Genomic DNA, 18,355 nt, shown 5'->3' with positions numbered 1-18,355 from the left:
TATCTTGTAGTTCTGCATTTATATTTCTCAATTGTGAGTTTGTATCTCACAGTTCTGCATTTCTGATAATTGTCTGAATTGTGAGAAATAAACTCAGAATTGCAAGAAAAAAAGTCTGAATTATGATAATTATTATCCCATGGCAGAAACAAGCTGCTTGAAGTGGCAATATTTTCTATTTCTTTTACACTTGTCATAGCACACACTAAAGCAAAGAAATCAAATAAAACATAATACTATTGACATAATAAACATAATACAAAATACTATTGTTTTAGATTAGATTTTTATTTTTTATTTATTTATTTTATTTTATTTTTTAATTTTAGGCAATATACAGTTCCCTCCAAAAGTATTGGAACAGTAAAGACAAAATTGCTCTGTTGGCTGTGGAGTCAAGACATTTACAAATATGATTAAAAGATGAATATGAGACAAAACTACATAATTTTATTATTGGGTGATTCAACACATAGATGTTTTACCAGGTAAGAAGTTCAGCACTTGTAGAGTTTCATCCCGATATCTGATGTGAGCATAAGTATTGGAACAGTTGCCTCACAGGTCTTTCTAAGTGATCAGCTGTGTCGTGTTACATTAATTCTTCAGATATTAAAAGCAGGGAATGTGTCGTATCAGTTATATCCATTACTTCTGCATTCTGAATTCTGCAATCGATGATGACACACACAAACCAGGATGAAGACGAGGGAGCTGACTTTGAGAGAAAAGCAAGCAATTTGGATGCTAAAAGAAAAGAGGAAGTCAATTAGAGCTATAGCAAAAACAAAGGGCATGGAGAAATCAAGAGTTTGGAAACCACCAGCGACACCAGCAGCCAACAACTACCTGATCGACTGAGAAAACAACAGTAGTTGATGACAGACAAATCATGAATGCTGTGAAAATGAACCCTAAAAGACGTGTCTGTAATATCACCAACAACTTCCAGAAAGCTGGGGTGATGCTTTGACACAGAATTACAGATGCTACACAGCAAGATACAAACCTCTGACCAGCTCCAAAAATAGAAAGGCAAGATTAGAGTTTGCAGAAAAGCACAAGGGTGAGCCAGAAGAGTTTTGGAACTGTGTTTATGGACCGATGAGACAAAGATGAACCTTTATCTAAGTGATGGGAAAGCAAAAATGGTGAGAAAAAAAGGGAACTGCAATGATCCCACGCATACAGCCTCATCTGTAAAGCATGGTGGAGGTGTTGTCATGGCATGGGCATGCATGGCTGCCTCTGGAACAGGCCTCTCAACTTTACTGATGACTTAATGTATGATGACAGTAGCAGAATGAATTTGGAAGGGTACAAAACCATCTTACCTACCAATATTCAAGAAAATGCCACCAGATTCATTGGGAAGTGCTTCATATTGCATCAGGACAATGACCCAAAACACCCTGCCAGTTCAGTCAAGGAATTTATAAGGGCAAAGAAAAGGAAAGTCTTAGATTGCCCAAGTCAATCTCCAGATTTAAATCCGATTGAACATGAATTTCAGCAGCTGAAGAGGAGAGTAAAGGCAGAAACTCCCCCAAACAAGCAACAATTGGAATTGGCTGAATTAAAGACCTGGAAAGGTATTTGAAAGGATGAGACCAAGAGTCTGGTGATGTCTATGGGTCACAGACTCACTGCTGTGATTGTGCGCAAGGGATCTGCAAATAAATAATAGCTTTTAATCTTTTATATCTGCCTTATGTTCAACTATGTCCCAATACTTATGCTCATATCAATGAGTGGGATGAACTCTAAAAGTGCTGTTCTTTTTATTTGGTAAAACATGTATGTGTTGAAATGGCTAATAATAAAATGTGACATTCTGTAGTTTTGTCTCATATTTATCTTTTCACCATATTTGCAAATGTCTTGACTCCACAGCCAAAAGAACAATTTTGTCTTCACTGTTCCAATACTTTTGGAGGGCACTGTATATATATATATATATATATATATATATATACATACATATACACAGTATATCAATTATTATTATTTTTTTTAATCCCTTATTTTTTTAAAGGCCGGACCCAGAACACTAGCAACATTATGGAAACAAACTAGAACACCGTATTTTCACATGCAGACATTTCCTTCAGAAAACTTTTGTTCCTACAAAACTATATTTAATTCTGTTTCGTAAGAGCTGGAGTGGCAGATTCTCACATTTTTGTGACGTTTCTGTCTCTGCACTGCCTTGTGTAAGAACATCATGAGATACACCATGCAGACATGTCACTGACCGACCACAGTGGCCGCAAACTTGTGCCAAACCTATTTCCCACTCATATTTCCTCTCATTTCCTGCAAAAGGCCCAAACGGCGTCTCAGACCTGTGCTGTATTGTTTCATGTAAATGCTGACGTGGAGCTTTAAGCAATAATAAAAAAATTAAAAAACCTGTGGCTACAGAGGTACAGCGAAAGACAACACAAGCCACCACAGACAATAAAACTTAGCCTACGTGAAGAGAAGAAAACTCAAAGGCATAAAAAATTCATTATTTCTCTGACGGAGAACAGAACATGCATTCATTACGATAAATCAACAAACATGTTACAAATGTTAGTCAATGGTGTGAAATGGCTTTAGTGAAGCATCACAAATCAAATGATATCCAAAAAAGATAAATCAGGAGCAAATGCAACAGCTTGTTTATATTTGAAAACACAAATGTGTAGAATATAATGAGCTGTTAGAGCATTAATTTAAATTATTTCAAAAAGCAAATGTAACAGCTTGTGCTTATCCGAATATGCTAATTTGCAATACATCAAGCTGTGGCATTTTACATTTGTTCATATTATTTTTAGCATTTACTGTAAGCCAGCACCCCAATGCATGTCATGTATACAGTATTTATTAGGGGTGTAACGGTTCACAAAATTCACGGTTCGGTTTGATACGACATAGTGGTGTCACGGTTCGGTACGTTTTCGATACGGGGGGCGGGGCAATTGGTTACGTCGCAATATTGGAAATATTTCTGTGTTAAACCATGAAGTGAGCCAATGGATATCACACTAGCATGTGTTTGTACCAGGCTTTGCACACGCGCAAACTTTGCGCAAGATTTATGGCGGTGAATGTCTTAATCTCAGTCAATTCTCTATAAGCAGAAAGTGAAAGTAAAAACGGAATGGCGGAGTAATGACGGATTGGTAACACTTTATTTTAAGGTGTCCATAATACAGAGTAATCACCTAATTAAGTATTTAGTAGTAGCCGTTGTAGACCGAGTCTGTTACACAGCTACTTATGTAACCAAAAGATTGTTACATCATATGCTCTTTGAGACTTTATACAACGTAATTATAAATGTAAGTACACAGACATAAGCTACTTAAAATAAAGTGTATCAAGATTATACTCAGAGGTGGGTAGTAACGAGTTACATTTACTTCGTTACATTTACTTGAGTAAATTTTTTGGGTAACTAATACTTTTAGAGTATATTTAAAAATAGGTACTTTTACTCTTACTCAAGTACATTTTTAGTGAAAAAACGGTACTTTTACTTCGTTACTGTGGGCGAATGATTCGTTCAGTTGCCTGCCGCACGCGCTGAGTCGTCTGAAGCGGTTCTCACTCAGAGTTGTAACATCAAGAGCGCTGAAGACGTGGCTCTGGATCAACAGTCAGTTGAAAGCAAAGGCTATGGTTTGCTAGCTATGAAGATCTTTATTAGACGAACACCGCGTGTGTTGCCGGTTCCACAGGTATAGATTCGATTACAATACACGACACCACTATGACATTAGAGTATGTACCTTACACATTAAATACTATGTATAATTTATTCATTAAATAAGCGGTCACAGAGTATGAAATAAACACCCGCCAAACCCACGTTAGTTCCAGGAGGAATGCCTTTGCCTAGACACAATTAATATTGATATTTTCACAATATTTACGCTTGCAGAAATAAAGGCTACATTTGTTTACATTTTGCAGAACAGACGGAAGAAGATCCGTCAATGTGCATTTGTTTCGTGATGTTCAGATGTTCTGTAGCGGTCATGTGAGGAGTTTTCACTCTTCTCCGTGTCAGAGGTTATATACGTACATATATATATATTTATAATACATAATTAATATACTTTAAACTATAATTTAATTTAATTCAGTGATGCAAAACAGAATTTTTATCAGCTGTTACTCCAGTTTTTAGAGTTGTATGATCCTTCAGAAATCATTCAAATATATTGATTTATTACCAGTGTTGTTGAAAAAACCAGGATATACTGATTAGGTATGTTTTAGCTGGTCGGACCAGCATAAACCAGCAAAGGACCAGCTTAAATCAGCTCAAACCAGCATCCCATGCTTCAAAACATATCTTACCAGCATATGCTGTTTTTTTCAACAGGGAACAGATTTGCTGCTTAATATTTTTTGGAACCTGTGATTTTGTTCAGGATTCTTTTATTAATAGAATATGTGTGTGTGTGTGTATATATATATATATATATATATATATATATATATATATATACACAGTATATGTATATATAAATTTAATCTAAATATCTATAGATAAAAATAGACTATATTCAGTATATGATCCAAAGTAACTAGTAACTAACTACTTGAGTAGTTTTTTTATCCGGTACTTTTTTACTCTTACTCAAGTAACTATTCAGACTATTACTTTTACTTTTACTTGAGTAAATATTTCTTCAAGTACTTTTACTTTTACTTGAGTACAGTTTTTGGGTACTCTACCCACCTCTGATTATACTTAAGTGTACTTCATGTGTATCTATACTGTACACCTTATCCAGCGGCACCTTAGTTTGATTTAACCCACCAGTACACAGCTTAAATACCTGTAATACATTTCTAATTACATTACAATTATATGATATTACACAGACATTAGCTACTTAAAATAAAGTGTATCAAGATTGTACTTAAGTGTACAAGTAGCTGTGTAACAGATGTGTAACAGTAGCTGCCTATTACATCTATATAATTACAAACTAAGTACAGGCTGTTCCATAACTTAGTTACATGGTAAGTATATTTTATTTAATGTAAGTACAAGGGCTACTAAGTACTTAATTAGGTAATTACTCTGTATTATGACACCTTAAAATAAAGTATTACCGACGGAGCTTTCGGCATCTGACGCCGCATATTCTCTCAGAGACGAAGAGAGACGAATCTACTTCAACATGCTGATAACGGTATATCCTATAGCTGTTTTCATTTATTTACTTTATATTTCTCTTGTGGCCCATACATACTGAAAAAAAAAAATATATATATATATATATATATATATATATATATATATATATATAAAATAAATAATAATAAATAAGAAACATATTTCGTGTTAAACAGGTTGTTTTTGAAAGTCGGTGCTTGAAATAAAAGCTTTTTATTTCATTGATTTTTATTGATGACTGCAGTGTTAATATTTTAATTATAGGACTATAATTCATTGTAGGTAGCCTATAGCCTAATACACTTGTTTTAAAAGACCTTTTTTAAAAACATTTTAATTGAGGAGTAAATATAGCCTAATCTTATCCTCGCAGCGCGTCAGTTATGCGTTAATTATTGCGGTGCAAATTATTTGTACTTTTAATTTAATAATAAAAGTAACTTCATAATAATAATAGGCCTAATAGAATAAAACAATGTAACAGGCCTACATTAATTGGAAATACCAAATTTTCTTAAGATTGCCAATAATCAATATCTCTATCGTCGATACAAGATCATCGTCTTTCGGCGCACCCCAGCAAGGGGAGGTTATCACTGGGAGACAGCACGTTGCCTGTTACGTTGTTTAGGCTGCCTTGTTGAGTGCAGTGGCACTGATATTTCACACACTTTAAGCTTTTATTTTCCAAAAGTAATAGGATTAGTCCAACGAATCGTTCGGTTTGTAATGCGTACCGAAAAGAAAGCCTCGTACCGAACGGTTCAATACGAATACGCGTATGGTTACACCCCTAGTATTTATATATAGTACATATTATAAATATACAGTATATGTACATACAGTATATGTATATACCAACCACACACACATGTAATAACAATAATGTTATAAAAATAATAAAAGTAAAACAATATAAATTGTTATTAGTAGTAGTAATAGTAGTACAACTGTGTTCAACATTGATAATAATCAGAAATGTTTCTTGCGCAGCAAATCAGCATATTAGGATGATTTCTAAAGGATCATGTGACACCGAAGCCTGGAATAATGATGCTGACAATTCATCTTTGCTTCACAGACATAAATTACATTTTAAAATATATTAAATTATAAAACAGCTATAAATAGCAATAATATTTTACAACATTACGTTTTTACTGTATTTTTGTTCAAATAATATTGATATGTGTGTGTGTAGAGACCAAGAGATTTATATTTTATGCAATGTAAAAAATCCAAATTATTTTATATATGTATATATGTTATGATGTGTTACATATGTTATGTTTCATGAATGTATACTGTTACATTTGCTTTATTTCCATTTTTTATTTTTTTTTAATCTGCATATCAGTTTGAGAGATATGACATGGAACAGATTTTTAGAATTTCACTAAATGTCTCAATAACGGTTGAATTTATTTTAAAAATACATGAATGGTGTAAATGATAAGCTGAAAATAGCCTATGTAGTGTCCTTTTTAGTGAAGATTTTTGTCTGACCTGGCGCTCCTGAGGTCACAGAGAGGGAATATCTCTCTCTCTCCCTCTCCCTCTCTCTCTCTCCTTCGCTCCTCAACCACCCACTCTGCAAAGCTGCTGCCTAGGAATCAGAAGTGAAGCTGGCACTAATGAAAATGAATAGCACATTTGTCCGGCGCTAATGGCGAGCGTGGGCATGCGGTAATGTGAGTGCGGCTCATGCTAGTTCAACAGTGATTACTCAAAGGTTAACAGTGAGAACGGCATTAGCGTTAGAGCTCCAGCTCTGCGGCGATCAACCTCCCTCAGTTACCGAGGGTCTTTTTAGCATGTGTGTGTGTGTGTGTGTGTGTGTGTGTGTCTTAATCAGTGGCTCAGTGGCTGAAAGTCTTGGGTGATTACAAATGTAAGAGCTAAACTAGCAGCCAAAATGTTTCGGATTCTTTTTCCATCAACATTCATGGTTCATTAGGACTACACATATTACTCTCGTTATGACTGCGTCTTTAAAAAAAGAAATCATTCTCATGAGGACAAAAAGCATACATTTACACAGATAAAAAGAGAAAGCTAAGGCCAGATGCACTTTCTATTTAAGTACGCAGATGCAAACACATTGCAAACATCTATATTGCTTGTGTCTGTGGGGACAAAAGATGATCTTCTATATTGGAGAAAGCTATTTATTAGCATTCCTGCTCATCTCAATGAGATTTGCTCATTTGACAAGTTCATGCAGGGAAGTGCACAACCTGGAAGCTGCCATATTTTCTTCATGATAAGTTTTTAGCTGTTAAATCCCTAATATTCCTCTACTGTATAAGTTTATGTCTGTTTCATGCTATTAAGAATTCATCAAAAACTGATCACTGGCGAAGCATCTACAATATAAATGTACTCTTGAATATCTTGTATTTGGTCCACACCATGGTGCAATTATAACATCTACCATCTACCTGTGACATTATATGAGATGTGTTTTTATTTAGGTAACTATAAACATTTCAAATTTTAGTTACCTTTATCTAACTTTTCCAGCAAGGTTATTTTGATTTGACAGTAGTTGACTTGAAACAATAAGTGACCTTAGAAGAAGACAGTTTCTGCTAATATCCGCTACATTGCCCCTAGTGGCAGAGATAAGAATGCAACGCATACTTTTTGTGCAAAGGATTGTGTTCAGATACATTTAACAAATTAAGTTTTGTACATCTAAAAGTAGCTGGAAGCAAATGAGACCGGAAGCAAGACCCTTAAAATTTACAAATGGCCGTGCCCATTTTTATGTGAAGAATAAGGTGGATTGCATTCACAAATAACTTTAGATTTAAAAAAGAATAAAAAGGAAGGAACACCGACATTCTTAGGGGCCATTCACACAGAACGTGTTTTTCCATTCCAATGCACTATTTTTCCATTGTTTTTCTATGTAAACACGTGCTTGATGGACGTGCATGACCGTTACGCTTGTGTCTCGCGTCTTTTGCAGCGCCTCGCACATGAGCGCCACATTTTTAAGACACCGTGTCAAGTTAAAATAATTTCAACTTTTACACGCAGCGCCGCTCATCAATGTCAGTTCCAAAGCAGTGGGCCAATCAGAAGAACTCGGAGGTGGGGCAAGCGTTGCGAGCTTCTGTTTACAGTAGCAAGTTGGCATGACAACTGTTTTATTGTCGTTATCATAGATATGTATATACATCTATGTATATGATACTGTATGTATATGTCTATGGTTGTTATTGCATCACGTCTCAAAAGCACGTCTCGAGACCCTCACGTTCTACGCTGCACTTTTTTTAAAACCATGAGTGCTGCATCTTGCGTTTTTTGGACGCAAAGACACGTTCTGTGTGAATGGCCCCTTAGAATCAGAATCAGAAGAATGAGCTTTATTGCCAGGTATGTTTACACATGAGGAATTTGTTTTCGTGACAGAAGCTTCTGCAGTGCAACAGAATGACATTGACAGGACAAAAACACAGATAATAAAAGAATAAAAATAGAACAAGTAAACAGTGAATAACAATATACAAAAATACAATTGTATGTACAGGTATATTACAACAGACAATTTTGTATGTACAGGTATATTATGTGCACATTTGAAGTGTAAACTAAGTATGTATGTTAGATAAATAAGTGTATAAATAGTGTTGAGTGTTCCATGTTTTTTGTCAAGTGTTCATGAGATGGATTGCCTGAGGGAAGAAACTGTTCCTGTGCCTGGCCGTTCTGGTGCTCAGAGCTCATGGATGTGAGGGGTCCAGAATGATTTTGCCAGCCCTTTTGCTCACTCTGGATGAGTACAGTTCTTGGAGAGTGAGGAGGGTTGTACCAATGATTCGCTCAGCAGTCCGGACTACCCTCTGTAGTCTTCTGAGGTCACATTTGGTAGCTGAGCTGAACCAGACAGTTACAGAAGTGCAGAGGACGGATTCAATGATGGCGGAGTAGAACTGTTTCAACAGCTCCTGTGGCAGGTTGAACTTCCTCAGCTGGCGAAGGAAGTACAACCTCTGCTGGGCCTTTTTAACAATGGAGTCTATGTGAATGTCCCACTTCAGGACCTGGGAGATAGTGGTACCCAGGAATCTGAATGACTCCACTGTCGGTACAGTGCTGTCCATGATGGTGAGTGGGGGGAGTGCAGGGGGGTTTCTCCTGAAGTCCATGGTCATCTCCACAGTTTTTAGCGTGTTAAGCTCCTGGTTGTTAAGACTGCACCAGACAGCCATCTCTTTAACCTACTGTCTGTAAGCAGACTCGTCACCATCCTGAATGAGGCCGATGGCGGTGGTGTCGTCTGCAAACTTCAGGAGCTTGACAAAGGGGTCCTTTGAAGTGCAGTCGTTCGTGTAGAGGGAGAAGAGCAGTGGGGAGAGAACACAGCCCTGAGGAGCTCCAGTGCTGATCGTACGGGTGCTGGATAAGAATTTTCCCAGCTTTTCCAGCTTCTGTCTGTGGACACAGAGAGCTGAGTTAGTTTGGGCATGAGGAGGTTTGGGATGATAGTGTTAAAAGCCGAGCTGAAGCCCACAAACATAATCTTCACATAAGTCCCAGGTCTGTCTAGGTGTTGCAGAACATAATGCAATCCCACGTTGACTGCATCATCCACAGACCTGTTTGCTCTGTAGGCAAACTGAAGAGGATCCAGCAAGGCCTGTAGTCATTTAGTCCTGCAATTTTGAATTTCTTTGGGATGGGGATGATGGTGGAGCGTTTAAAGCATGAAGGGACTTCACACTGTTCCAGTGATCTGTTGAAGATCTGTGTGGATATGGGGGCCAGCTGGTCAGCACAGAATTTCAGACAGACTGGTGTAACACAATCTGGGCCTGGTGCTTTCTTTCTCTTCTGCTTCTGGAAGACCTGGCACACATCGTCTTCGCCGATCTGAAGTGCAGAGCAGGTGTGAGGTGTTTTTTCAAACCTGCAACAGAACTCGTTCAGATCGTCTGCCAGTTGTTGATTCTTCACAGTGCTTGGGGATGGAGTCTTGTAGTTGGTGATCTCTTTCAGACCTTTCCACACTGATGCTGAGTCACTGGAAGAGAACTGAATCCTTAGTTTTTCAGAATAATTCCTCTTTGCCACTCTGATCTCCTTTTCCAGTGATCATTTGGCCTGTTTATACAAGACTCTGACCCTCTTCCTGTAAGCATCTTCTTTGGCCTGACGGAGCTGTCTGCGTTTTGCAGTGAACCACGGTTTGTCGTTGTTGTAAGTTAGATGAGTCCTGGTAGGAATGCACATATCTTCACAGAAACTGATATAAGATGTTAAGATGTCGTCCAGATCATTTGCAACAGCTTCAAAAACACTCCAGTCAGTGAGGTCGAAACAGGCTTGAAAACCCGCTCTGTTTCATTCGTCCATCTCTTTACAGTCCTTAATACAGGTTTAGCTGATTTCAGTTTCTGCCTGTAGGTCGGTATAAGATGAACCAAACAGTGATCAGAGAGCCCCAAAGCTTCCCGTGGGACAGAGTGATATGCGTCCTTTATTGTGGTGTAACAGTGATCCAATATATTACTGTCTCTGGTGGGACATGTAACATGCTGTCTGTATTTTGGCAGTTCACCGGAGAGATTTGCTTTATTAAAGTCCACGAGAATGATTAAAACAGAGTCCCGGTAATTCTTGTTCTGTCTCAGTGATCTGATCAGCGAGTTTTTGTAAAACCAGGCTCACGTGCACTTGCGGTGGAATGTAAACACTCACGAGAATGAACGAACAAAAACTCTTGCGGCGAATAGACCGGCTTACAGTTAATGAAGAGCGCTTCTAGATAGGGACAGGACATCTTCTTTAACACAATTATATCTGTACACTACCTCGCACTGATGTAAAGGCATGTCACACCGCCACGCGATTTCCCCATTGATTCTTTGACGCGATCTGCTCTGAACAGCTGAAAGCTCGGCAGATGAAGCGCGCTGTCCGGAATGGCGTCATTCAGCCAGCTTGCGTGAAACACAGAGCAGCAGAATGTGAAAAATCCTTGTTTATTCGGGAGAGCAGAAGGAGTTCGTTTTGTTGGGTAGATAGCGGAGATTTGTCTGATGGATGCTAGGCAGTGCTGTTCGAAATCCGCGCTGTCTGAGCTTCACGAGCGCGCCAGCTTGTTTCCCCCGTGTGCGCGTCCTGAAGCGTTTGATCAGCGCCTCTGCTCCGTCAACTACAATGTCCAGCAAAACATCAGAATAATCAAAAACCGGTGAAATATCGGTTGGTGTGTAATGCAGAATGTCCAGCAATTCGTCTCTGGAAAAAACTGATTGCATGTATATAACTAAAGACAGGACAAACTAACAAAAACATAAAAACAACTGCGGAGCACGCCACGGAGGCAGCCATCAGCGGCGCCATCACGATACATTGATCTTAGTGCTGTCAAAATAAAAGTTCTGCTTCTGACACTCACTGACTAAACATAAAAACTTAGCAATGCCGGTTATTAAAAAATGCTAAATACCAGCCAATATATTAGTCTAACACTAGAATACATACTAATGTGTTTTCACCCGATAAAATATTTTGTTAAATTTGGTGATGCTTTAATGTTTTCTGGTCACATTGTATCATTTTTAAATCCATTCCACAGATTTTTGAAGAAAAAAAAAATCTACAGACTCCATCTGGACCTAACGATAGGTTTTAGATGACAAGCTTCATAAATGGCTTATCTAAAATCCGATATATATCGGAGGAAAGATTGCAGCAGAACACTGCACTTGACTGTATCAGCGTGATCCATAACTTTCCTATGAACCCGGGGGCCCATTTATTGTCGATTGCATCCAAGGGACAGCCTGTCAGTTGGGTAGGAGTTGAGCTGCTATTTATTTTCAAATCAATACTCAATTACTATAAGGAAGATCCTCTCTCGCCCATTTCCAAGACGAAATTATGAACTGCTGCAATAACACTTAGTCAAGGGAAGCTGAGGAGTATTAACTCGTGAAGCAGCCGGATATTTGATCAAACCGCTCCGCCCCCTCTCTTCCTCTCCTCAAGCCTTTAATTAATCACTCCGTAAAAGGCCTTTCAGGAGGTGACTGATGACCAGAGAAAACAATTTTCCCCCTAACAGCCTTTTAATTTTAACTTGTGCAGCGAGAGATCATTGGCTGCAACTCACGACAAGTCATCAATGCTGGTTTTTAATGCGCTTCTGCTTTTGTTATTGAGAAGAGAGGGGAGACAAGGCTTTCCGTCCCTTTTCATAACTCATGCCATTGATTCGGTAAATGCCTGACATTTGCCGAAGGATAAAAGTTCTGTCGATAAGGGTCGTGTGTAAATTACTCCATTAAGAGCTGGTTATTTATGACAGAGAGTGATTTAGGTGCATAGACTCCTTAAAGAGGTGCAAACTGACAAGTCAAATGTGTCTTTGTTTTGCCACCATCAGAAACGGCGATGTCACATCGCTCACTGCAAGCGTCCTTTCAGATTTTCGTTTCCGTGCTGTGATGGAATTGACAGGGTGTCCTAAAAACAAACAGCAACAGAGAAAACGCAAGAACTCGCCCAGAGCACCGGCTGTATAACCTTAGAAACTATTGTCAGGGTATTCCTTCAATGGTTTCATATTCCCATAATCCACCCACGGTACTCACTGCTGAACAAATCTACAAAAAATTAGTCATTCACAAGAGGAAGCAAGTCCTTCATTCTCTTTGAACACTCATTGGCTCGGGCCTGAAGAGTTATTGTATTTGACATGTTACTGAGTACAACTGCACTTCACCATTTAAAGCTGACTCACTTTTATGTGCATGAACTATGAAAAAGGACAACACTGTGGCCTGTGTTTAAATGGATATATCAAGACAATTCTGCTATACTTAGGGCAAATGATTTGATTAAACTATTAATTTAAATTAAATTTAAAGGAATAGTTCACTCACTTTTTTTTCTTTTCTCACCCTCAGCCAACCAGTAGAAGAGTTTGTTTCTTCATCAGAACATATTTGGAGAAATTTACATCACTTGCTTGCCAATGGATCCTCTGCAGTGAAGGGGTGCCGTCAGAATGAGAGTCCAAACAGCTGATAAAAACATCACAATAATCCACAAGTAATCCACACCACTCCAGTCCATCAGTTAACGTCTTGAAAAGTGAAATGCAAATTCATCAAGATGTTTTTAACTTCAAATCATTGCTTCCAGCTAAATACGAGTCCTCTATCCATAAATAACATTGCTTTCTCCAGTGAAAAAACTCATTTTGTATGAATCAGGAGAGAAATATGCACAGATTAAGCACCGTTTACAGGCTAAAAAAGTTCTAAACAAATATGTGGGTGGATTTTAATGCGAAAGAACAAGGAATGGACTTTTTCACTGGAGGAAGAGTTATGTATTATGGACTCATATTTTGGCCAGAATCAACAGTTTAAAGTGTATAATGTTGGTAACACTTTAGTATAGGGAATAATTCTCTTAGCATGCCTATTATTAACATATTTGCTGTTTATTAGATCTTATAAAGCACATATTCTGTATGACCACATTCTACATCCCTAATTCTACCCAATACCTAAACTTAACAACTACCTTACTAACTATTAATAAGCAGCAAATTAGGGGTTTATTGAGGCAAAAGCCATAGTTAATGGTTTGTTAATAGTGAGAATTGGACCTTAAAATAAAGTGTGACCATAATGTTTCAATAAGGAATGTTGGTTTATTACCAACATGCAGCTTTTGACTTCACAATACATTAATTGATGGACTGGAGTGGTGTGTGAATTACTTGTAGATTATTGTGATGTTTGTATCAGCTGTTTGGACTCTCATTCTGACGTCACCCATCCACTGCAGAGACTCCATTGGTGAGCAAGTGATATAATGCAACATTTCTCCAAATCTGTTCTGATGAAGAAACAAACTCATCTACATCTTTGTGAATACAAGTGTGAATACATTTTAGGAAAATTTTTGGGTGTACTATTTCTTTATTAGTCTATTAGTTTAAAATATTGTCTAAAATTCGACAAAGGCAAAATGTAGATGTCTTGCTACTAAATCAAAAAGTTGGATTATGATATTTGTCTGGAATTTGTCTGTGCCAAACTCACAAACATTATATGTCAAGTTAACCTTGGATTTTTATTATTATTTTTTTAATCTCTTTTGTCCTTCTCTGTGAGAAACAGTGCAGCAATCAGGCCTCTTTGTGTGAGATCACTTATTAATCAGAGCACTGTGGGTATGCGGTGTCATTACCGCAACAGTGTTTCACACCCCCAGCCTGTTTACCGCCATTTCAGCCATGTCGGTGTGACTTTTTATGATTCGAATGGTTTAGTTTAATAATTTGCAATAATTAATTATAATATGATATGGACAAATATGATAATATTATATGGTAAATAATTTGGAGATGGTGTTATACTTGCATTGTGCTTTTAATGTGAAACCCACTAAAATCCAAACACATCAATATAATTATCAGTTTTTCATATTCTAGAATTGAAATATTAATATTAAACACAAAACAGTAAATTCTAAAATGTATGAACATGTGCACTGATCTGTAGTGCATAAGATGATTATAAACATGCAGCCTACCCGTTTCAATATTAAACCCTGCAGGAAACCAAACTGCTCAATACCTTCCTAAATTATGAAGAGCATATCAAATTATTTCTCCATTATGAAATGTCTCAGTAATTATTTTTTACTCAGTTTTACAGCAACCTGGAGTCAGGGAATATGTAGTTTCAGATGACAATATAATGGAATCAATAACATATTACAATTGTCCCCAGCTTTGCTTGCCATTCCCATGCAAAGAAAAATTATAACTAATGTTTGGTAAAGATACTAATGACCCGCCAATGCATTAGATTTCACCCTTATCTGGCATGCATATGCAGATTAGTGTTGTCAAAAAATATTCACCAACATCAAAGCCTCTTTAAAACTAAATATTTCGTGATTATTGAAGTTTTATTAACATAATTAACAGCATTAATATAAATAGGACTGCAAACCATCAGACCTCATTGTTTTGAATTTACAAATTTAGAAACACAATGTCTTCTATCATCTAAGTTGTATATCAAACTGTAATAAATATCACATGTTGCTATTGTTAAATTTTTACACTCATGCTACCCATTCATTTTTATGTAAATGAAAATCATTATTTAAAAACACTTGATATTTATATTGATTTTATGCAGATTCACCCTCTCAAATCAACATCAGTATCAAAGTATTGATCAGACTTCAATGAAAGCATGGTAATTTCTACACATGCTCCTGGGAATCGACTTTTTTTTAGATAGGTAAAACAACAGCTCACACATTTTCCTTACATTCGGTAAAAAGTGCCATTGAATTGTGGTAATGATGACAGTCGCTGCCGGCTGATCCTGGGCAGAACCCCTGGCAGCTTCTATTTTTTGCATCCCTCTCCTCTATGACACCTTGATAAGGCAATTACAGTGCAATTATCTTAACATGTGGCATTAGAGAAAATTATCTTCATTCTTCAACTGAGTAACATTAAATCAGAGGAGAGGGCATGCGAGAATCTCTAATCAACATCTCAAACGCTATGAGCGGACGCTGTAGACGCTACACACTGACATGTGCAATTACCGCTGAGAGACAAGGAGCAAACAGTCCAGGTTCACAGGAAAAGAGGATTTGTCAGTGCCGTATCAGTTCCACATGCTTCACATTTGTTTTCTAGGTTCATAAAGCAGTGCTGGATTGTCAAGAAGGGCATATTGCTGTAACCTTCATACGATCGAGGTCAGTCGATCGTGATGTGTGATGTGAAAAGTGGACATGACTTGTGCATTTGGAAATCACCACCAGCCCTAGAAGTGTTGTAGAAACTCTAGCAGCTTGTGACAAATAAAATAAACCTTTAAAATGTAGCCATATAAAGATATAACGCCCTAAAACTGTAGCGGCATATTTTCTATGCAAGCAATTTTCTAAAGAAAATGTAAAAATACAGTCCGTAAATATTAGACCATGGATATAATATACTGTAGTACTTCAAATATTGCAGTGCTTGCCTATATTATTTATTTCATATTGGATTCTTATTGTTTTGAATTCTTCCATCATACTATTTATTTTTTTTCCATCATAATATATATATATTTTGTAGGTAATAAGTAATAACATATATAACATATTCCTTACACCTTTAATACTACTTTAATATAATATAATATTTATTTATTTATTTATTTCGACCTGCAATGCATAATTATATTTATGTTTTTGTGGAGCAGCCAACATTAACTTACCTTGTCTTGTCCAAAAAAAGGTCAAATTACTTTGATTTGATGGGATAATAATAATAATAATAATAATAATTTATTTTGTTTTTGTTATTATTTTACTAAGAAATAATAATAAAAAAGATGAAATATTATACCAAAACTATACTTTGAGTATATCGACTGAAACTGATTTTTGCAAATAATATAAAACGATAATTATGGTCTACTGTTGCATTTAAAAGTAAAACTTCTCTCACTCTCTCTCGCTTTTTTTAAAGACAATGTTGTGTTATTATTTTTATTACATTTGATCATTCCTGAGTATCTTTTTACCCACTTGTGTGGATGCAGCCATTATTATTATTAGTGATGGCATTTTCAGTATTTAAAGCATCTCTGGCAGTATGCAGATCTGAAATGTGTAATCACTCACATAATCAGAGCAAATCAGATTGTCCTTGCATTAATTACAAATTATAATTAGTCGGAAATCCCACTAATGATAAGGCAAAATGGCTTCTATATATCAGTCACTGCTGTCCTAATCAAGACCTTATATTACAAAGTAATTAAGTGATTGTACGTGATAAGTGTATCAAAACTAAGTCATTATAATCTGTCTCCTTTTGTGTGTGTTTTTTCAATCATCCAGACCAATGTGTGCTAACCGCCCAAAATGAGTGCACTGTGAAGGGCTTTTAAGAGCTTCTTTGACTTGTCAACTAATCATCACTTAGAAAGCCAGCTGCAAAGTTTGAGGCAGATCAATATGTGACATGTCATCAGCATTAGCACTGCACTTTAAAAATCTGATTTGCTGTGAATGCTTCTAAAAATATATTTCCGTCTGTTTTGGTGAACCAACATTCTGTAAACCAGTGGTTCTCAACCGGTGGGGCGCGGACACTCTCCCGGGGGGGCGCGAGTAGGCTACAGGATGGGAGGAAAAAAAAAAAACCTATAACTTATATAAAAACTATAACTACTGTCATAAAAAGTTATAGTTTTGTATATACATAACTCCTGAATAAAAATTAAAATGTGTTTGGACTGATTTAAAAAAGAGTTTTGAACAAATTTGATTGGTTTGTCGATAGTGAGCGCAAATGCAGGTGATAAGCGGTTTTATTAAGCGAGTCATTGAGTCGTTCATTCAAACGATTCGTTCAAACGGCCGATTCATCAAGAATGAGACAGATGTTTGTGCATGGGTCATTGAATCTTTGACTCAACCGATTCGTTCAAAACACTGAATCATTCAAAACACGATTGAGTGTTGCTGTGAGATGCGCTATGCTGTGATCTTTGTTTGGATTCATCGGATCTATTTTCGCTGCTAAAATAAACAAAAACAGTCATTATTTCGTCTAAAATGTACGGGACTTAATATTATTAACTTGTTTGTTGAACTGTCATATGAAATCACATTTTCAATCGTGAGGGGATGGTAAATTTAGTGATGGTCAATTGTCAGCTCTCTTGGTCGTCAGGTCGTGTGATGTATGTTGCTGAACTGTATTCAAATGTTATAAATATAAAAACACCACATTTTGAAATTTAACTGCAGTATGTCAATTTATTTTATTTGTGTGTGCTGCGCTCACAGACTTCAGAAAACGGCGCTCATTTGTTTGATTTCTCCTCGAGAAGCTGCGCGAGCCTCAAAAGTTTAAGGTCCTTGCACCCTGACTGAGTCCGAAACTGTCATATTCGTTTTTTCATATTCGTCATTTGGTGGCTCTCAATTGTCAAAAACACCCCTCAAAATATTTGCTACGGATGCGAAAAATCCTGTAAATTTAGCAGTGTTAATAACAGAAAACGGAATGAAAATAAGTAAAAAAACAAACAAAAATTACAGTGGCATTCACTATAAACATTTATTATAAACGCCCAGACTAAATATTTAAATCAAAACTGA

This window comes from Onychostoma macrolepis, chromosome 24 (genome assembly GCF_012432095.1).
Source record: "Onychostoma macrolepis isolate SWU-2019 chromosome 24, ASM1243209v1, whole genome shotgun sequence".
Taxonomy (NCBI): Eukaryota; Metazoa; Chordata; class Actinopteri; order Cypriniformes; family Cyprinidae; genus Onychostoma; species Onychostoma macrolepis.
Note: the sequence above shows the minus strand (reverse complement) of the source record.